The 23,604-nt window shown below is 36.3% G+C and overlaps 1 protein-coding gene across 12 annotated transcripts in view; it reads left to right on the top strand.

Annotated features, from left to right (window-relative positions):
- The window catches only part of CNTN4 (contactin 4), a 917,305-nt gene that overhangs the window by 146,794 nt on the left and 746,907 nt on the right, over positions 1-23,604 (top strand). For 2 of the 12 annotated variants that reach the window (XM_072785327.1, XM_072785330.1), the window contains exons 1-2: positions 8,052-8,199; positions 11,279-11,311. The exons of 8 other annotated variants lie outside the window; for them this stretch is intronic. The gene's annotated coding sequence lies outside the window, so the exon portion shown is untranslated. Of the gene's footprint in view, positions 1-8,051; positions 8,200-11,278; positions 11,312-23,604 lie in introns of those variants that run through there. 2 more of the 12 variants (XM_072785323.1, XM_072785328.1) reach the window with 1 other exon arrangement.

The following is a 23,604-nucleotide window of genomic DNA, read 5'->3' as shown; positions in this document are numbered from 1 at the left end:
TTTCACTATTGTTTACAGGTGAAAGTTGGGAAATAAGGCTTTCAAGGCTATATCACTAATGGTCTCTTAGAAAATAAGTTTTTGTGTCATCCAAGTCATAGAAGACTTTGGTAATAAAATGAAAACAAAGAATGAATTTACCCTTCCCTCACTTTTTCCTAGGGTCATTGCTATTTTTATGTTTGGGATTCATGGAAAGCAAGGAAATGAAATAATGCTTCAACCCTAGTGATAAAATATTACATAGTCTCTTCAATTAGGGTGACATGCTGGCAAAAAAAAAAAATATGGGTTTACTTTTAAAAGTTAATTATTTTTCTTGATTCACAATATCTTATATAGACAGGTTCCATATTTTTCTGTATATCATACACTGTGGATTCCATTGAAAAATAAAGTTGGTATAGTTTTATTGAAGATCTACCACAAAGCATAAATACTAAAAAGAAAAAAGTTTTCCCATTTTGAGCAATTGTCCAATTGATACATTCTTTTTCATTCAATGTGTTGTATATAATAAAAACAACTGTTTGGAAAATGAGTACCACAAACTCAGTTTCATTGACTTAATTTTATTTGCCTTATTTTGGCTTAACCCAATTCCAATCAGCACTATATGTATGGCAGTATAACCTGTGATGATTTCTGTTCATACTTTATATTCATGTGTGTAGGAATTGGAATACTGTTTGCATATAATAAGTGCTATCACATTACATATTAGCTTAATAAATGAACAGATTATAGATATCAAAGCCATTGGTCTCTAATGAAATGATTGAATTTTTTTCACTCCAACCTAATTGAATAATAAAAATTTCTTGGTAAAGTTCTTGATCAAAACTTAATGTGAGAGTCCTATTGGACATAAAATAGACTTCATTTCCAAATGGATCTTCAGCAAAACATTTAAATCTTTAAGTCACTTTTATTACATTTTTCGTATACTCTTCTGGGATCTTGTTATTGCTTCAGTAATCACTCATTTTGATATTTTTCAAACCTGTTTCCAAAATTTTCCAGAATTTGTATATTTAAAAAATGAAAGTTACTTTTTTCTTATTATCTTGCATTCCCATTGATTATGTTCCCTATATGTAAACAAGAAAAAGGAAGCAAAGATTAGAAGACATTCATTAGAAGTGAAATGATAATGCTTGTAATAATTTCAAATCGTAGGCCATCATTTCAGTTATACCCCTTTATCTCTTAGAATAAAATATGTTCCTTTTTTCTGGGTTAAACTGTAGATTTAGTATAGCTGATGATTTTCCACTAGGAAACTTAAGTCAAATGCTTAACTAAGGTGGTTTATTTTACCTTTATTTTATTTTTAAAAATATTTTATTTATTTATTCATGAGAGTCAAAGAGAGAGAGAGAGAGAGGCAGAGACCTGTGCAAAGGGAGAAGCAGACTGCGGGGAGCCCTATGCGGAACTCCATCCCAGGAGCCCAGGATCACCACATGAGCCAAAGGCAGATGCTCAATCACTGAACTGAGCTGCCCAGGCATCCCCAGTAAGATGATTTAAATGACGAATCCTTTTTAAGTATATACTGGCTTGATTATAGTGTTTGGTGTTCCAATTGGTTTGTCATCCGGAGCACTATAAAATATTTAGTTCTTTTTGAAGTCACTACCACTGTTGACTAAAGACTTCAAAAACCAAGATTGTCTTGAAAACTACTTATTACTTCTTTGTTTTCATGTGGGTGTTTTATCTTCATTTAGTCTTTAACTTTTTATGCCAGCTAAGCTTATTTTTAAGTTTATTTCTTGTCCTTTTTTTTAAAAAAAGATTTTATTTATTTATTTTAAAGAGATAGAGCCAGCAAGCATGGAGAGAATGAGAGAGAGGGAGAGAGGAGGAGGATCTCAAGCAGACTCCCCACTGAGAACAGAGCCTGACCTAGGGCTTGAGCTTACCACCTTGAAATCAGAACCTGAGCTGAAATTGAGACTTGGATGCTCAACTGACTGAGCCACCCAGTTGCCCCTTTTTCTTTTCCTTTAGAGACTATTATATTCACAAAGGAATATTAGACAAAACATGCAAAGCACAAAGGAAACTGCCAAATTTAGTATTTGCATGCTTACTTTTAGCAATTTATTTTTATTTTATTTTATTTTTTAAAAAAGATTTATTTATTTATTCATGAGAGACACAGATAGAGGCAGAGACCTAGGCAGAGGGAGAAGCAGACTCCTCGCCAGGAGCCCAATGTGGGATCCCGGGATCATGACCTGAGCTGAAGGCAGGCACCCAACCGCTGAGCCACCCAGGCGTCCCTACTTTTAGCAATTTAAATGGCCACTCCTAGAGTCAAGTCTTATTAGTTTGGCTTTCTGTTAGTTGAAGTTGACCAAAAGAACTAGATAATCCTAAATTTCCAGTGTATTTTTTACTGTATCATTGTTCTGACATATTAAAGAAATTGGTCTTTGGTCAGTGTTTTTAAAAGTGCTTAAACTACTTCTATTCTTGCTGCCTTTTTTTCTACACATCGGAATGAACAGTAACTTTATTTCAGAAAGAAATAGCCTTATTTCTCTAAAAATTTCTTATAAGGGTTGATTCTATATTATTTATGAAAAATGAGATAAAAAATTTAAAAAGGATCATATAATATTTTAGTAAAGCAAAGCAGAACAAATATTTTGCTATGTGATTTATGCTGTAATTCTAGAATTTCTCTTACCTATCCTTTTTGATAAATTCATTGCTGAAGAGTTCTGCTCACTAATTTTTCTTTATTTTCTTGAAACAATACAACTTCCTACTAATAATCTTTTCTTTAATGGAATTAGTTTGATCAGAATGTGCCAAGATTTAACATTTTCAATTGTATTTAACATCTTCAGTTGTATCAATTGCAGTTGATAAATGTCTTGTTATTTTCTGATACTGTGACTTAAGAAATTTCATTGACTATTATCACGGATTATCTCTTTTTTCCTGTCTCAATAAGCATTTAGAAAGTTACTTCCTAATAAGTAAGATAGACCCAGATAGTTACTGGATGAAATATATTATGTTAGGATGAAATACTGCTTAAGAAATTAATTGGAGGGATCCCTGGGTGGCGCAGCGGTTTGGCGCCTGCCTTTGGCCCAGGGCGCGATCCTGGAGACCTGGGATCGAATCCCACATCGGGCTCCCGGTGCATGGAGCCTGCTTCTCCCTCTGCCTATGTCTCTGCCTCTCTCTCTCTGTGACTATCATGAATAAATAAATAAAATCTTTAAAAAAAAAAAAAAGAAATTAATTGGAAAATGCTTTCCTCCATATTTAATCATCTACCCCTGCTAGGTACACTTTATTTGCTTAGGTTTGTGAACCTACCACCAATGCTATGAATTTTGAAATTCCTGGATCACAAACCCTGTATTTAATAATTCCATTCACATAGCTTATTTCTCAGACCATTTCTGGAAACTCTGATCTTTATCTTCACAGATACCTTACCATCTCATGTCTTAGTTCCTGACCTTTTAAAATTTTATTTTTGATTATTTATATTATTCATATATTGATTTGCTCATTTCCCCCATTGAAATGTGAGATTTATGAGAGCAGAGACCACATCATTCTCATCAACCACTATTTTTCAGTCCTTAACACATAGCTCGATATGAGGGATCCTAAAAAAACCCTAAAACATATATAGATGTATATGTGTATATATACACATATATATAAAGTATGGTTATTAATAACATATATATCATGGACAATCATTATTAATATCATAAGAGGTATTATATACCTTGACACTTTCATTTATTATTTCATTTAGTGCTTGCAATCTCATGAGACACAAGTAATATTATATAAATAAGGACTTGGAAATGTAGGTAAATAATTCACTGAAAGCTTTTTTTTTTTAAAGCTATTTTGTACTACTAAGTGATATTTTAGTGATTAGTTTAAGTTTCAGACTTTTCTTTGACTTCAGACTCCATGTTTTTAACTACTCTTCTGCACATATTCCCTTTCTCCCCAACAACTTTTTAGGATTTGGCCATATGTCAACTTTTGGACATCAGCCTCGTTTATTTAGCTAATCTGTGAACACAAATTTGGAGTTCACTAACCATATGATAATAGAAAAGGGAGAGATCAGTGAACATTGTCACTAAAGTTAATGATAACATAGAACATTTGGACAGTGCCTTATCTCTTATAAAGAGATTTTCATATAAGTTCTTATTTACTTGTATAACCAGCTGGTGAATCTAATTTTTTTTTTAAGATTTTATTTATTTATTCATGAGAGACACATAGAGAAAGGCAGACACACAGGCAGAGGGAGAAGCAGGCTCCTTGTGGGGAGCCTGATGTGGGACTCGATCCCAGGACCCTGGGATCACAGCCTGAGCCAAAGGCAGGTGCTCAACCACTGAGCCACCCAGGTGCTCTGAGAAACTAGTTTCATCGTTAAAAATGTTCAATGCTGTGGCCAAAGTCTGTAGCTGGTACGTGAATAGCAGACTGAGATTAAAATCTTGCTATCTTTGCTTTCCTTCCCCTCCACTGCAATGTAATACTTATAGATAGTTCTCTTTTGTATAATTTGCAGAGCATTTGAGCCTCAGTTTCTTGTCCAAAACTGGAGATAGCCATTCTTTTACTTTCTATTACATAATGTAGCTATGTGATTAAATCAAGTTTTCTGCACTTCAGCATATTGACATTTCGGTCTAAAAAAGGTCTTTGCTGTAGGAGGCTGTGCTTTGTAGGTTTAGCAGATCCCTGGCCTCTACCAGTACCATTCTCCTAGTTATGACAACCAAAAATGTCTTTAGACTTCGCCTAATTTTTTGTCTCCCAGAAGAAGACAAATTTAAACCTCTACATTAAATTAAGATAATGAATGTTAAAATGTTTTGTAAATTTCAAAACGCTCTTCAAATTCAACATCTTAAAAAAAAAAAAACCAAATTCAACATCTTATTAGATTGAAACTTAAAAACAACAAAAATGCACTGCAATGGATTAGGCAAGCAGGCAGAAGAGAAAACAGTGCATAGACATTAAGGACAAGAGTTGGCCACATACTGTTACTGCTTTGTGAAACCTCACTCATCTGGATTTTTGCTATAAATTTCTTGCTTTTGCATTATTCTAAGCAAATATTTAATGCTGCCTGTTAACAGGACTTCCCATTATAGATTTAAGTTTTCATTTCTTTATGAAATATTCTGCAGCATATTCACTACCATATGATGAATAATTAAAACTAAATTGCATTTGTCAAAATAAATGAACATAGCACATTTGGAGATAGAAAAATCCCTAATTTTTTCCTCACACAGTTTACTGCATATTATTCTTATTTGTGGTATTTGGTGCTATGTAGTGACTCAAACGTATTCAGAGTTAGAACATTTATGTCATACTGGTTTTTGTTGAGTTGAGATTTTAGAAGATGCCAATTAAATTTAAAGGCCTACGTGTTGGTTTGTCTACTACTTGCAGAGTAAAAATAAAAAGTCCTCTGAGGCAGCCTCATCTTAGTGACATGAACATGTTATGCTCATTCTGTTAATATCATGTCTGCTGATATTCATAAATAACATTCTAGTAAGAAGACACATTTATACTATAGGCTTTGGTGATGGGGCTTTGAGAAAGCTGTCCAAGAGATGAATGTGAGCATCTTCTCTGTCAAAAATTTTCTGTTTTATTTTAATGCAACTTGCTACATTTACCATCTGGGAGAGAAACTTGAGCATCAACACCAACTATTCCAGACTGCAGACATTCAAAAATTATATGGAATAGAGCAAATAGTGTAAGACAGACTTGCCTCATTGCTTTTCCCTTTCAGTGGCATATTGCTCAGATGTAGAAGTTAGTTGTTTAATTTTCAGACAGAACTGTGTACCTTGAGAATGGCTGGACATCTTCCATTTGTACTACTTTTTATTATTGTCAGAACTGATCAAATAAATCAGCCTGAGTATCTGTGTGTGGGATGCATGTTGAAAGTGATTTTATTTTTGCCCAATAAGTCCCAAACATGCTGTCGTCTTCATTTTATTTTCCCTTTCCCATCTTAGAGTGCCTTTTGCAACTTGCCTCACAAATCACATTGTCTCTACTTATTACCCAGGCCTTTCTCCAGCTGGTAAAATGCATTTTTTTCCCTCAGCAAGATTCAGTTTTTCCCTTTTCCTATTCCCTGTATGTTTCCCTTCACTTTTAATGTGAAAATTGCAAATATATTTCTAACCTCTTCTGTGCGACAGTTTCCATTTATTGAAAACTTATGCTACATGAAGTAATGTAGAAGAGAGATCTAAAATGCTTCATCCATTTTCCGCTCTGTATCACCAACTCGACCAATTTTTCCGGATAATTTTCCTTTTCTTTCCAATTTTATCTGCATCATATAATTCAGGAAACTAAAAGCATTTTGTTTTTCCAGATTCATTATGTATTGCAGACTTTTCTGACTAACAGAAAAGGGCCAGAGCCTACTTAAACTTTTTTGTAGTTTTATTTAAGAGGATAAAAATCCTCATGCTGGAGTAAGGAAAGCAATCTGTTTAGGTACTGAATGAAAAGAATAGTAGGCTTTATAAGCTTGGACTTGTCCTATAACCTCTCTGTGCCAAATTCTTTTGTATATAATGAGAATTTATCATCTATCCTTTTCCTGCCTAGAGGATTTTTGAGGTTCCCAAATGTGAGATATACAAAGATGTAAAATGTTTTTGAAATTCCATGTTATTTTACTTTGCCAATCTACTTTTTTTCCCAGAAATTTTCCTGATAACTATCCCATCAGATACTTTAGAGTTTAAAATAACTTTTCTGTTTTATAGTAAGTTAGGTGGAGTTAGATATAAGAAAAAGAAAGTCCATAACAGCAGAGACTTAAATGAGATAAGAGTTTATTTTTCTCTTTCAAGTAAAAGTCATAGCAATTAATCCAACACTGCTTTGGGGTTGCAAGATGTTAGGAATCCAGGCTTTGTCATACATTGCCCTTATATTTGTGTTTGCAGGTAGATCGTTGATGTCATAGGTACATTCTAAGCAGCAAAATGGAGAAAAGAAACAATTATTTTCTCTTAATGAAAGTAGTTGCTGTACTGCTCTGATTAATCCTATGGAGCAGAACTTAGATTGCTTCATGTGGCTGCAAAGAAGCCACTCTTTTTTTTTTTTTTTTTTTTTTTTAAAGAAGCCACTCTTGTGGTTATGTGCCCAGCTAAAATTTCTGTCTTCTAAGAAAATAAGACTAGCAATATTTTTCTCATAACATTAATTTTAATTTAAAAATAAAATATTTCTGAGTAGACTGTGAACTCCATTTGGACAGGGACTAGTATAATAAAAATAGTTTGGTAATGCCAGTCTTAGCGGCAAGAAATATTCAACAAATCAACAAGTATTCATTGAAAATGTACATGGAGAGAATATTTTTCTTAAATGTGGAATATGACTAAAAATGAAGCTGATTTTTTTAACTTAAAACAGTTGTACCAAGCCTTTCCTTTTCCTTCATTAATCATTGAACATCCTATGTGCTAAGTACTGTAGTCTGATTAGTATAGTTTTTCTTACACTGGCTACTGTGATACAACCATTTATCAAGTTAGGTTTTGGATTCCTCTTTGGAAATGACTTTCAGACTAATGTTTCAAGACACATAAGAAAAACAGTCTCATCATTACTAATTTTAGTCTTTACATCTGCTTTTTTCCTATTTTGCTCTGGCAGTATTTTGACTCTCCTTAAAAAAATCCCATCTACCCCCATAGGATTGAAATTTGGTCCCCTTGGAGGATTTTTAAATAAAGGCTGTTAGCTGTGATTGAGGCTCTCATACTTCTGAGACAGGTGCCTTAATGTCCTGGGATCAGATTAATTAAATGTTTCATTTAGTGAGCGCTGTTGTTGAAGAATTTATAATACCTTCTGTGCAAACTGATTCATTGGTAAAGAACAGCATTGCTATTTTGAGTGTTCTAGAAATGTCACAATATTGGAGGCTTCTCAGAAGGCTTGTTGAAGAATTCTCACAGGGGAAAGGTCATTGGTAGTAACAACAGCTGCCATCACAGTCAAGTGGTTTGCTTGGCTTGAGGATTGTAGATATGAAAAGAGTGGGGCCCTCTGATAATGAAACCAAAGATGAAATTGCCAAAGTTATTTCTGTGTCTCTTCAAATACAAGCTTGCAGTGGTATGATCCACCTTATTATTACTGAATTTTAAGAGGAATCCAATTAAGAATTAAATGAATTTGTTGGCATGGATCTGTCTTGTCTCATAGAAACAAAGATGGTACCAGGGGAATTTCTCTTTCAGGAATGTAAAAAGCTTCTGATGAGTGAACTTTGCCTGTGTCTAAAAGATAGCATTCACCTCCTTTCCTGCTTCCTATGCCAGACATTACTAGGGTAGAGGGGTGGAAATTTAGTGTGACAAACACTGAAAAAACCATTTCCTGAGGTTATACTGTCTTTTACTTAAGAAATGAGTAGGTTTTCATTGAATTGACCTGTGTGTTTATAAAAGAAGCATAAATATCTCCTCTTCTCATAGGAAGAGGACTATTTCAAAGGGCCATTTTCTTTCCTAACAAAGAAATTCATACTGGAGACAAATCAGCAATTTCACAGCTGGTTTGTAAAATCCTGAAATGATGTATACAATTCAAAGCAGGAGAGATTCATTTGGAATGAAAGGAATATTTGAATTGCATCCCAATTTCTAATAAGATATTGTTTCATGGTTCTACAATATTTTAAACATGTCGTGTGTATTATACATGACAATTTTGTCTTATCTATGACTCAGGAACTTTTTGAGAATATGACAATTTGAAAGTACAGAATTGTAGGATTAGATGGAGCTGTATCATCTAATCCATCTAATCCATACTTTTCTAATCCCTACTTTCCCCACTTGTAATTGACCGTTCTGATCCTCCTCTCAAACATTTCTCAACATGTATGTGAAAACACCCATTGTTTCCTAAGGTGATCAGTTAATATTATTGGAAATGAGTAGATTTTCTTACATAACATTGAAAATAACACCACTTTGTTTTAATTCTGCCACCTGGGGTTGTATGGAAACAATGCTTTCCATTTTACAAATAACAGTCCTTAGGTATTTCTATATTGTAATCAAGTCTGGAACCTGTTGACTCTTGGGTGAGGGTTGTGGCAATGGAGGTGATGAGAACTGATAATATTTTGAGTATATAGCAGCAGTAGTTTGAAAGTATAGTGCACAGGAATTGAACATGGAATGGATGTGAGCTCTGAGAAAAATAGGAGTCAGTGTTTTGGCCCAAACATTTTATTATGTGCTCAATGTACTGTGTTTGCTATTAAAGCACAATCAAATGTGCATTCACATGATTATTCTATGCTACAGATCAGGGATTTTCTCTAAGTCTAAAAGAATGTTTACTATACCTCTCTTATGGAGAAACAGAGGGTTCCCTTTCTTGCCCTTCCTTATGTTTTGATTGGTGAGAGTAGTCTTACATATTTATTATGGTTCAAATATTAGATATTTAACACTCAGTTTTAAGTCTAGAAATATGCTTTTGAATATCCAGTATTTACATGAACGTGATTCCAGAGTACTTAGAATGAGACAGTCTTTGATAAATCACCAGGGGAAACATTTTTAGTCCAGAAATCTTATACCGCAGTTACTGTTGCTAAATTTTAAATTACCTTGAGATCAAGAATTTGATTCTTCTACACAGTACCTGTTGTATAATAAGAACTTAGTGTATTCAGGCTGAACTGTTTTTAAACTACAGCCAGAGTCTATAAGGGAACTTGTTTTATAAATTAGATTCTAGTTAAAGTATAACTGTGTCTATATCTATATCTGTATATATATATATCTTCTGGGAAGAAAATAAAGAACTAGTCCTGAAAAATCTCAGTTCTTTGTATTTTGCAACTCTGTTTTCTGCTCTGTCAGCTATGTGAATGCAAATAACATGCGCCTAAAGTTAAAATGTGTAGGTTATGTGCGACAGGAGTCTCTGGTATATTTCACCCTTAAACTCTAATCTCTAGGGTGATAAGTTGCTTCCCTCCAGTTTTTACATGCAGAGAGGAAATTAGGTGGCTAATAATCCTGTGATAAACTGGTTTCTCCACATCCATGAGGTAGTAGGGAAATATTAGTGCCGATGTAACAGATTAACTAAATAGGCTTCTATGTAAATGTGGATGCTTTAGTTGCCTTGCCAGTAATAATGCCAGGCTGCCTTGGGATAGATATAAACCCAGACTGAATTCCGAATGTGGATGTGTCCCTCAAATGAGCAAAGTTTTCAAAGGTGTGCCCTTCAAACAAGAGCAGAAATAAACTGCACATTGAAAGAAATAGCACTCACAGGCCTTTATTTAATTAATGGTTAGTATGGTGGTGATTGCACAAATTCACTACATTAAGTTTAATCAGGAATGTTTCTGGCATGTGGGTGGCAAGCCTACTGATTAATTCATTCATATTCTGGAAATAATATATGTTCTCCTGGATGAATTTCCAGTTTGGCTATTCCACAGTATGCATTTCAGCATCTCTCAATGGCTTCTTTGTTCACCATCTCAGCCGAAGTCATACTTGATGCTGTGTGCTGGTTAGCTCACCACACCAAAAATGATCAACAGGAAATGGCACCATTTCAGTTCACCTGTGGGAACAACACCAAAGGAATGATTTAGATGGCTGTAGACATTTCAGAATTCTGATTATCACCCATTTGAATTTCCTTAAGAAATCAATTAGAGGTAGGAGAGATCATGATACAATGATACTTTGGAATAATTAAACCTTTCTCAGTGTGGTTCTAAAACTGGTTAAATATGTGATGTTAACAGATTATATTAAAGCTCTAAGTTTTGGAGTAGAAAAGAAACTAGATGGACTATAGAGTCAACTCCCTTATTTAAAAAATAGTGAGAAAACAGAGAAGCTAAGTCATAGTTTTTGAGGTGAAAAGATAAGTTACAGTAGAGCTTTGACCTCAAGACTCCTAGTTTGCTTACTGATCTCCATAGCCAGTAGAAAGTGGGAGGTGTGTGGTGTGGGGTGTTGTTCCTAGACATTTGGGGGACCGAGAGAAGTAAAGGAATGTGTGATATATATAATCAACATACATATCTATATCTATATCTATAGATATAGGATCACCCCATGTGAACAGTCATTTGGTTGTATGTGTGGGGATGCGATAGGAGTACTTGTTACGCCATAAGGGTCACCAACTTTCCTTATTTTCAAAGGTATTTGACAGAAGACTCTGGGCAGAATTGCTGGTAAGGTCTCTTAATGTGCACTGTATCTATATTCTAGACAGTGACAAGGAGGAGAAAGAACATGGTTCATTGTGATCATTTTCTGGCATTAACTGTGTGATTTGCTTGAGGAAGACTGAAATATACTGTGACAGAAAATGGATCTTAGAACAACTTAGGGTAATTGCATTACTTTGGAGAGTCCTGGGAATCAACAGACCGTTGCTCAGTTCCTTTTCTTCTAACTCTTTTCTCTTAGTCCAGTAGCTTCCTGAAGTATGATTGTTTGGTATGCAAATCAGCAATCATTACATATGTGGGTATTAGCAACTCATAGGTTTATAGGCTATATCTGTTTTCTCTTAAAAGAATTCTCTGAGGTTGAATATCAGTTTTTCTTTTTAGAAATCTGACTGTTAATTAGGGCAGTTATTAGGAACTTAGGGATCTATCTGCTTTTGGTGTTAAATTGTAGCAAAAAGAATGCAGATGATAGAAAAAAAAATCTTGCCATGTTCTTGAATGTGCCTTCAGTTTTGTGGACATGCTCATGATTTTGAAGACATTTACCTGGATTCTGCAGCCACAGTGCTAAGTTCCATTTGTGTTTCTGCAGTGACTCCCTGTGTTATCTTACTCTACTTCTATAACCTTTCTTTACTTCCATTTCTTAATTTGCTAAATAGAGATAATAATAGCACCAATATCCTACATCAAATAGATAAAATAGAAAACTGAGAAATACATATGTATATTAATGTTTCATGAACTATAAAGGTAGTATTGAAAATTATTATAGAAATAATTTAATTAATAGTGAAGGAAAAACATTTTGGAATATAAAAGTAAGAAAAATCTAACTCATATTTGGTGCAAAATAAATTCTAGTGGCTCTAGAGTGTTTGTGAAGAAAGATAAATGCTAGGGTTAAAACTTAAAAAAATAATGGCATCTATATCACAGGTTAATTATTAAAATGCAATGAGGAAAAATTTGTAATATGCTATGTAATTATTCACTATTATTATTTTAATAAGAAAATGCTTAGATTATCTTGTTAAGGAAAGAATGTTAAGACATTCCATATACCATCCAAATAGAATGGTATGATTCCAGAATTTAGGCTTTTTCTTCCTAAATTATCCTGGTTATATCCGTACTTCTGAGCATAGGCATTATTTTCTCTGCAGCAGAATCACCTGGTGGGGGTCTCACCTCCAGAAAATGGCTTATTTGAGTCTGTGTACTGTGAGGCAACTATGATTAACTTGAGAACCTGACTTTATTCACTGTCGAAGTTTTATTCTTTAGTAAACAAATTTTTGTAGTTCAGAACCAGGTCCTGTAATTACTTTCTTTATCAGAAATCTAAGTAACAAAGTAATATACATTGAGTACAAAAAAAATCTTTTAAAATATTTATTTATTTTAGAGAGAGAGAGAGAGGGAGAGAGAGAATGTGCTTGCACACACAGCAGGGGGAGGGGCTGAGGGAGAGAATCTCAAGTAGACTACCTGCTGAGCGCAGACTCTGCTGGATCTCAACACCATGATCATGACCTGAGCCCAAATCAGGAGTTGGCCACTTAACTGAGTGAGCCACTCAGGCACCTCGAATACCAAAAGGTTTTAAAAAATCATATTGCTGAAGAATATTTGAAAACATAGGGACATGTTCATAAGATGCCAAATAGAAAAAAATAGGTTAGCAGTTTGTAAAACAGTATTTCAGTATGATTCTAAATTTATAATCATCAAAGAATTTTATAATCATGAAGTTATTAAAATATTATAATCCTATGATAAATTTTAATGACTACTTTCTTGATTTGGCCTTAACATTTTCCAAAATGATAATTACTCTACAGGTTTATTTTTCCTCATTATATAAAGTAGTGAAGCTCATGTTAGGTATTCAAGTAAAACAGAAAAGTATATAAAGATTACTAAAATCTAGATGATCTCGCCTTCTCAAAATGACCATTATTATTCTTTTAAAAAACTTTGTTGCAGATATTTAAGAATTTCTCTATGCAACCCTTTCATTTTACTTAAATGGAGTTTTTATTATCTAGCTTTTTCTGTTCCACAATGTCATTTATACCTTTCCATTGCCAAGAGGTACTCATTTTCCTTATTATCCTAATAGTCCAGTGCACTGATTAGATATTTGACAATCTCTTACTGATGTGCATACATACATGCACATACACACACACACACACACATAATTGGATTATTTGCATATTTCAATTAGTACACTAAAAAAATACTCTGGTAAATATTGTTGATACCAGTTTGTACTATCAAAAAAGATGTATAAGAAATGGTCTTTAGGGTGCCTGGGTGGCTCAGTTGATTAAGCCATCTACCTTTGGCTCAGCTCATGAGCTTAGGCTTCTGGGATTGTTTCCCAGTTTTGGCTCCCTGCTCAATAGGGTGTCTGCTTTTCTTTTCTTTTTTTTTTTTTTCCAATTTTTTTAAATTGGAGTTCAATTTGCCAACATTTAGCATAACACTCAGTGCTCATCCCGTCAAGTGCCCCCACCTCAGTGCCCATTACCCAGTCACCCCAACCCCCTGCCCACCTCCCTTTCCACTACCCCTTGTTCATTTCCCAGAATTAGGTGTCTCTCATGTTTTGTCACCCTCACTGATATTTTCATTCATTTTCTCTCCTTTCCCTTAATTCCCTTTCACTAATTTTTATATTCCCCAAATGAATGAGACCATATAATGTTTGTCCGTTTCCAATTGACTTATTTCACTCAGCATAATACCCTCCAGTTCCATCCACGTTGAAGCAAATGGTGGGTATTTGTCGTTTCTGATGGCTGAGTAATATTCCATTGTATACATAGACCACATCTTTATCCATTCATCTTTCGATGGACACCGAGGCTCCTTCCACACTTTGGCTATTGTGGACATTGCTTCTATAAACATTGGGGTACAGGTGTTCGGTATTTCACTGCATCTGTATCTTTGGGGTAAACCCCCAGCAGTGCAATTGCTGGGTCATAGGGCAGATCTATTTTTAACTCTTTGAGGAACCTCCACACAGTTGCCCAGAGTGGCTGCACCAGTTCACATTCCCACCAACAGTGCAAGAGGGTTCCCCTTTCTTCACATCCTCTCCAACATTTGTTGTTTCCTGTCATGTTAATTTTCCCCATTCTCACTGGGGTGAGGTGGTTTCTCATTGTGGTTTTCTTTGTATTTCCCTGATGGCAAGTGATGTGGAACATTTTCTCACGTGCTTGTTGGCCATGTCTATGTTTTCCTCTGTGAAATTTCTGTTCATGTCATTTGCCCATTTCATGATTGAATTGTTTGTTTCTTTGCTGTTGAGTTTAATATGTTATTTATAGATCCTGGATACTAGCCCTTTATCTGATAGATCATTTGCAAATATCTTCTCCCATTCTGTAGGTTGTCTTTTAGTTTTGTTGATTGTTTCTTTTGCTGTACAGAAGCTTTTTATCTTGATGAAGTCCCAATTCATTTTTGCTTTTGTTTCTCTTGCCTTCATGGATGTATCTTGCAAGAATTTGCTGTGGCCGAGTTCAAAAAGGGTGTTGCCTGTGTTCTCTAGGATTTTGATGGAATCTTGTCTCACATTTAGATCTTTCATCCATTTGAGTTTATCTTTGTGTATGGTGTAATAGAATGATCTAGTTTCATTCTTCTGCATGTGGATGTCCATTTTCCCAACACCATTTATTGAAGAGACTGTCTTTTTTCCAGTGGATAGTCTTTCCTGCTTTGTCGAATATTAGTTGACCATAAAATTGAGGGTCCACTTCTGGATTCTCTATTCTGCTCCATTCATCTGTGTGTCTGTTTTTGTGCCAATACCACACTGTCTTGATGACCACAGCTTTGTAGTACAACCTGAAATCTGGCATGTGATGCGCCCAGCTATGGTTTTCTTTTTTAATATTCCCCTGGCTATTTGGAGTCTTTTCTGATTCCACACAAATCTTAAAATAATTAGTTCTACCTCTCTGAAGAAAGTCCATGGTATTTTGATAGGGATTGCATTAAATGTGTAAATTGCCATGGGTAGCGTAGACATTTTCACAATATTAATTCTGCCAATCCATGAGCATGGAATATTTTTCCATCTCTTTGTGTCTTCCTCAATTTCTTTCAGAAGTGTTCTGTAGTTTTGAGGGTATAGATCCTTTACCTCTTTGGTTAGGTTTATTCCTAGGTATCTTATGCTTTTGGATGTAATTGTAAATGGGATTGACTCCCTAATTTCTCTTTTTTCGTCTCATTGTTAGTGAATAGAAATGCCACTGATTTCTGGGCATTGATTTTGTATCCTGCCATACTGCCAAATTGCTGTATGAGTTCTAGCAATCTTGGGGTGGAGTCTTTTGGGTTTTCTATGTACAGTATCATGTCATCGGTGAAGAGGTAGAGTTTGACTTCTTTGCCAATTTGAATGCCTTTAATGTCTTTTTGTTGCCTGATTGCTGAGGCTAGGACTTCTAATACTATGTTGAATAGCAGTGGTGAGAGTGGACATCCCTGTCTTGTTCCTGATCTTAGGGGAAAGACTCCCAGTATTTCCCCATTGAGCATGATATTTGCTGTGGGCTTTTCATAGATACTTTTAAGATGCTGAGGAATGTTCCCTCTATCCCTACACTCTGACGAGTTTTATCAGGAATGGATGCTGTATTTTGTCAAATGCTTTCTCTGCATCTAATGAGAGGATCATATGGTTCTTGTTTTTTCTCTTGTTGATATGATCAGTCACACTGATTGCTTTACAAGTGTTGAACCAGCTTTGCATCTCTGGGATAAATCCCACTTGGTCATGGTGAATAATTATCGTAATGTATTGTTGGATCCTATTGGCTAGTATCTTGTTGCGAATTTTTGCATCTGTGTTCATCAGGAATATTGGTCTATAAATCTCCTTTTTGGTGGGGTCTTTGGTTTTGGAATTAAGGTGATGCTGGCCTCATAGAACGAGTTTGGAAATACTCCATCTCTTCAAACTTTAGTAGAATAGGTATGGTGTCTTCTTTAAATGTTTGATAGAATTCTCCTGGGAAGCCATCTGGCCCTGGACTTTTGTGTCTTGGGACGTTTTTGATGACTGCTTCAATTTCCTCCCTGGTTATTGGCCTGTTCAGATTTTCTGTTTCTTCCTATTCCAGTTTTGGTAGTTTGCGGTTTTCCAGAAATGTGTCCATTTCTTCTAGATTGCCTAGTTTATTGGCGTATAGCTGCTCATATGTTTTTAAAATTGTTTGTATTTCCTTGGTATTGGTGGTGATCTCTCCTTTCTCATTCATGATTTTATTAATTTGAGTCTTTTCTCTCTTCTTTTTAATAAGGCTGACTAATGGTTTATCCATCTTATTAATTCTTTCAAAGAACCAACTCCTGGTTTTGGTGATCTGGTCTCTATTTCATTGAGTTCTGCTTAAATCTTTATTAACTGTCTTCTTCTTCTGGGTGAAGGTTTCATTTGCTGTTCTTTCTCCAGCTCCTTTAGGTGTAAGCTTAACTTTTGTATTTGAGTTCTTTCCAGTTTTTGGATGGATGCTTGTATTGCAATGTATTTCCCCCTCAGGACTGCTTCTGCTGTATCCCAAAGATTTTGAATGGTTTTATATTCATTCTCATTAGTTTCCATGAATCTTTTTAATTCTTCTCTAATTTCCTGGTTGACCCTTTCATCTTTTAGCAGGATGGTGTTTAGCCTCCACGTGTTTGAAATCCTTCCAAACTTCTTCTTGGGGTTTATTTAGTTCTAGTTTCAAAGCATTATGGTCTGAAAATATGCAGGGTATGATCCCAATCTTTTGGTATCAGTTAAGACCTCATTTGTGACCCAGTATGTGGTCTATTCTGGAGAAAGTTCCATGTGCACTTGAAAGAATGTGTATTTAGTTGCGTTGAATGTAAAGTTCTGTAAATATAAGTGAAATCCATCTGGTCCAGTATATAATTTAATGCTCTTGTTTCTTTGGAGGTTGTGTTTAGAAGATCTATCAATTATAGAAAGCGCTGTATTCAAGTCTCCAAGTATAAGTGTATTGTTGCCTGAGTATGTCTTAACTTTGGTTATTAATTGATTGATATACTTGGCAGCTCCCACATTCGGGGCATAAATATTCATGATTGTTAGGTCCTCTTGTTGGATAGATCCTTTAAGTATGATATAGTGTCCCTCTTCATCTCTTACTACAGTCTTTGGGATAAGCTTTATCTGATATAAGGATGGCTACCCCTGCTTTCTTTTGAGGATCATTTGAATGGTAAATGGTTCTTCATCCTTTTATTTTCAGGCTGTCGTTGTCCTTATGTCTAAAAGGAGTCTCTTGTAGACAGCAAATAGATGGGTCTTGCTTTTTTATCCAGTCTGAAACCCTGCGCCTTTTGATGGCATCATTAAGCCCATTCACGTTCAGAGTTACTATTGAAAGATAAGAATTTAGTGTCATCATGATACCTATTCAGTCCCTGTTTTTGTGGATTATTTCCTTGGACTTCCTCTTTATTTTACAGTGTCCCCCCTTAATATTTCTTGCAGAGCTGGTTGGATGGTCACATATTCTTTCAGTTTCTGCCTATCTTGGAAGTTCTTTATCTCTCCTCCTATTCTGAATGAGAGCCTTGCTGGATAAAGTATTCTTGGCTACGGGTTCTTCTCATTTAGGACTCTGAATATATCCTGCCAGCCCTTTCTGGCCTGCCAGGTCTCTGTGGAAAGGTCTGATGTTAACCTAATACTTCTCCCCATAAAGGTTAGGGATCTCTTGTCTCTTGCTGCTTTAAGGATCTTCTCTTTATCTTTGGGATTTGCAAGTTTCACTCTTAAATGTTGAGGTGTTGAATGGTTTTTATTGATTTTATGGGGTGATTTCTCTATCTCCTGGATCTGAATGCCTGTTTCCCTTCCCAAGTTAGGGAAGTTCTCAGCTATGATTTGTTCAGATACACTTTCTGGTCCTCTGTCCCTTTCGGCGCCCTCTGGAACCCCAATTAAATGTAGATATTTTCCTTCTGAGGCTGTCATGCATTTCCCTTAACCTATCCTCATGATCTTTTAATTGTTTTTCTCTTTTTTCCTCAGCTTCCTCCCTTGCCATCAACTTGTCTACTGTGTCACTCACTCATTCTTCTATCTCGTTAACCCGCGTTGTTAGGACCTCCAGTTTGGATTGCATCTCATTTAATTGATTTTTAATTTTTGCCTGATTAGATCTCAGTTCTGCAGTCATGAAGTCTATTGAATCCTTTATGCTTTTTTCTAGAGCCACAAGTAGCTTTATAATTGTGCTTTGAATTGGCTTTCTGACATTGAATTGTAATCCAAATTCTGTAACTCTGTGGGAGAGAGTCCTGTTTCCGATTCTTTTGTGGTGAGTTTTTCCTTCTAGTTACTTTGCTCAGTGCAGAGTGGCTAAAAACAAGTTGTACTGGAAAAAGGAGAAAAAGAGAGAAAGAAAAGGGGGAGGAAACAAACAGAAAACCAAAAGCAAGGAGGGATATCCTCTGATTCTATATGCTGTAAGTCCCTAGACTTCCCCTGGAACTTTCCAGAGGTGCTTGGTGAAGAACTTGCTCTTCCCTGTCCTTCCTCCAGCTGGTCTTCTGGGGGAGGGGCCTGCCCTGCTGATTCTCAAGTGTGTGTACCTGGGGATGCTGCCCAGCCCCCTGCCAGGTGTATGGCTCTTTGGGAGCTGTTTATCCCCTGAGGCCCCTGATCCCTGGTGGTCCTGCTCAGTCCTAGGTACAACGTGACACCAGGAGGAACAACAACAGTGGCAGCAGCCAGCTCTCCAGCCCTAGAGTCAGCTCCTGCAGTAACTACGGGTCCCAGTCCGCAGGGGTTTGGATGCCCTGGTGGTGGGGGGCTGCTGATCTGCACGGCTCAGTATCCCTGGTGACAGGAGCGTCCTCGCTGCCCTGTGTCCTCCCGACCTCCGCCTGTTTGGGGGTTGGGGGTGCCGGATCCTGGGCTGTGTTCCCTGGCGCCCTGGGCCCTGGGGCCTGTACCGCTTGAATCACGCTCCTGGGGCAGCACAGCCCACTCTGCGCCAGAGCCGGGAATCTGCTTTTCCCTCTCCCTCTGCCCCTGACCCCTGCTTGTGCATGCTCTTCCTGTTTCTCAAAATCTTTAAAAAAAAAAAAAAAAAAAAAAAGGTCTTTAAAACAAATCTCATTGTTTTAATCTACTCTTCTTTAAATATATTACTGATGAGGGTCACCTGAATGGCTCAGTTGGTTGAGTGTCAGACTTTTGGTTTTGGCTTAGATCATGATCACCGGTTTGTGGTATCTAGTGGAGCCCCTTAGGCTCCATTCTCAGTGTAAAATCTGCTTGGGATTCTTTCTCCCTCTGCCTTAACCCCAGCTTGTGCTTGCTCTCTTTCTCTTTCTAAAATAAAATCTTTAAGAGAATAAATTTAATGATGAATATTTTTAAAGATGTATTTAAGCCCTTCAACTGGCCAGTCAGATTTATAATTAATCACCATATAACTATTATCACTCATTTATTAACTTATTGAAGTAATATTTCAAGAGTATCAGAGACAGTGAGTTTTTGTTTTTGTTTTTTTTTTTTTTTTAAAGATTTTATTTATTTATTCATGATAGTCACAGAGAGAGAGAGAGAGGCAGAGACACAGGCAGAGGGAGAAGCAGGCTCCATGCACCGGGAGCCCGACGTGGGATTCGATCCCGGGTCTCCAGGACCGCGCCCTGGGCCAAAGGCAGGCGCCAAACCGCTGCGCCACCCAGGGATCCCGACAGTGAGTTTTTTAATTAAAAAAAAAAAACCTTGGGATCCCTGGGTGGCGCAGCGGTTTGGCGCCTGCCTTTGGCCCAGGGCGCGGTCCTGGAGACCCGGGATCGAATCCCACGTCGGGCTCCCGGTGCATGGAGCCTGCTTCTCCCTCTGCCTGTGTCTCTGCCTCTCTCTCTCTCTCACTGTGTGCCTATCATAAATAAATAAAAGTTTAAAAAAAAATAAAAAAAAAATAAATAAATAAAAAAACTTTTAAAGGTTTTATTTATTTATTCCTAAGAGAGAGAGAGAGAGAGAGAGACAGGCAGAGGGATAATCAGGCTCCATTCAGGGAGCCCGACATTGGACTCGATCCCAGGTGTCCAGGATCATGTCCTGGGCTGAAGTCCTCGCTAAACCGCTGAGCCACCCAGGCTGCCCATTTTTTTTTTTTTTTAATTAAACAACACATTCTTACTTTGGCAATTTTGATATCTTTCCCTTGGGAATGAGGTGATGACTAAATTTGAGGCTTTGCTTTTGTAACATTACATTGTCCAGTCAAAGGAAACCATTGGGATTATAGTCCCCACCTTCTGCAGGGACTGATGGTACCATACCAGAGTGCCGTGTTATTTCTCTTCAGAGATAAACTGTGTGTACTTAATGCTAGATGTCTCTCTGTATATTGAAGCAGGAGCAGAGATTAATTTTTACTTAAAGATTATTTTTGAGTCATCTCTATGTGCAACGTGGTACACAAATGCACAACCTCAAGATCAAGAGTTGCACATGCCACTGACTGAGCCAGCCAGGCACCCCTTAAGTTATTTTTTTTTTAAAAATATTGATATAGGATGTGAAATCCTCTCTTAGACTGGGTAAACTAGAAGGAAAAATAAAAATAAAGTTAAACTAGTAATTGTCTTAGTGATCCAAAATTTCTGCTATATCCAATTCTGGAAGTCAAATACTGACCAGATTGTGAGATGGTCTCCAGAAGTTGAAATTTAATTAAGGATCTTTTAAAACAAATACAGTAATAGTAGTAAACCTAATCTGTTAAATTGTATAGTTTTTTTTTCAATGACCATTTAAATAATTACTTTTCCATTGTGCTATTCTTTTTCATTTTGTAATAGATTTTAAGTCTATTTATATAGATTTTCTGAAGATAGTATCTTGTCATGTCCTGTTTTATATATTTGTATTAAATATATATGTATATTGATACTAATATATTAATAGTATATATATATATCCATCCCAGGACCCTGAGATCATGACCTGAGCTGAAGGCAGACACTTGTATATATATATATATATATATATCCATCCCAAGGGAGATGATAAAAGCTCCCAACTCAGCTTGCTTTGCAATGTAAACAACTGATGGATGTATCAGTAGGATGTATCCTTTAAGTTGATTTACTTATACTGTTGATGTCTTATATGGAGACATTTAACTTTATCTCTTGGTCTCATTAGTGGTAGCTACCATGATGATGAATGAATTGAATTGGGAATGATAGTATTATATAGGTGAAAACGGGGTTCCCTTGGTTGGATGTCAGTTGCCCAAATGTTCAAGATTGTTAGCCATAGAAATTTTTGTGTGTTTGTCCTAGAAATTTGAGTCTGCCAGATAAAGGAAATTTTTGACATACCTGTGTGAAGGTCATCTTCCCATTTTATTATTTTCTTAATAATAACATATGTTGAATCATAAACACAAACCTGGACTTATAGCAGATTTGATTTTGCTTTTTTAAAGGATTTTTATTTATTTATTAGATAGAAATCATGAGCAGGTGGAGGAAGGGGCAGAGGAAGAGGAAGAAGCAGATTTCCCACTGAGCAGGGAGCCCAATGTGGGGCTCCATACCAGGACCCTGAGATCATGACCTGAGCTGAAGGCAGACACTTAACTGACTGAATCACCCAGGCATCTCAACAGATCTGATTTAAATTATTGCTTTATCTTCTTTTATCCAGGTTAATCTCCTGCATGTAAGATAGGGATAATAATAACTTCCTTGGTGTACATTTTTTCATTCCAGCTATTGAAGATAAATGAGCTTTTTCTCCTCTCCTTCTTTGAATGGAGGTTAGCATTGTTTTCCTCTTCTACAATAAAAAAAGAAATAGGTGTCCCCTGGAAACTTATGTGAGAGTAGAAAAAATCATTTTGGATCTTAAGAAGGTAGATTTCCATTTTCATTCCTTCTCCAACACGCAGAGGCCCATGCTATACATTTCAAAATCACGGTGTCGGGATCCCTGGGTGGCGCAGCGGTTTGGCGCCTGCCTTTGGCCCAGGGCGCGATCCTGGACACCCGGGATCGAATCCCACGTCGGGCTCCTGGTGCATGGAGCCTGCTTCTCCCTCTGCCTGTGTCTCTGCCTCTCTCTCTCTCTGTGTGACTATCATAAAATAAAGTAGAAATTAAAAAAAAAAAAAAAATCACGGTGTCATCCTGGAAATTATTTTTTCTTCAAGTCTATTATTGTTTCAGGATCTGTATTTGCCTTAATTTTCTTCTCACAAAACTTGGAGAGATAATATTTTATTTAAATTAAAAACAATTATTTTTTTCAGTGTTTGTCTACTTCTCTCCCTCATCAATAAATGCTGCCCATCAATGAATGTATCACCTCATTTCTCCTCTATTAAAGTTCTCCCAGTGATGATCTTAGCACATTAGAAGGTCAATTATATGGGCCTTGAAAAGGAAACTTGTAAAGATATCCAGAAGGATAGAGAAAAAATGAGAGAGGGAGAAGGAAGCCAGACCTGAGAAGAAAGAATTCTATCCTTGAAACTAAATTTACTGTCAAGAGTCCTAGTGAAAATGTTAAATATTAGCAGTATCAACCCATGTCTCTGTGGTATGATTCATTAATTCTTTTGGTTTGAACATAATGTTAGGAATTCAGAAATGGAGATTATAATTTATTAGAGTCTTAGTGATTCATTTTGAAAATACGTCACAGGGTATGGGGTGAGAGGTCAGAGGGTTTGGACAGTGTAGACGAATTAGTGCAAATCCAAGCCCCTATTTCAAAAACAACTTGAAGTGCGCGTATCTGAAGTGTTCCATGGAGGGATTAACATTTCTCATTAAGGGAACTAAACTAAGAATTACCTAAAAACTTAGTATCTGCATCTCATTTATGTTGCTTGTTAATTGGAGTCATTAAATGTTTAGTGTTGTTAAGTGGTTAATTGTGAATGTATCTACTGATTGTGCTCATATCTACTGAGCTGTGCAGTTGTAATACTGGAGTATTTTCTTCTTGTAGAATTTGGATAAACTAGTGTTTAATACATGTTTCATGAATTATGTGGCAAAAGACCAATATTACATGGAGAGCATGCCATTTATATGCTAATTGGTTGTATCCATTAGATACCATAATAAGTGTCTTCTAACTTCTTTTTGTCTTCAATATTGAACAATGCTATGGACTAAAACTTAGCCACATGAAAATTTCCCACAGTAATATCCTAAACATTCCTTCCTGTATTCGCTTCTCTCAGGGATCACTACTT

Source organism: Canis lupus, chromosome 19, assembly GCF_048164855.1.
Source record: "Canis lupus baileyi chromosome 19, mCanLup2.hap1, whole genome shotgun sequence".
Lineage (NCBI taxonomy): Eukaryota > Metazoa > Chordata > Mammalia > Carnivora > Canidae > Canis > Canis lupus.
Note: the sequence above shows the minus strand (reverse complement) of the source record. Positions and strands in the feature narration are given on the sequence as shown.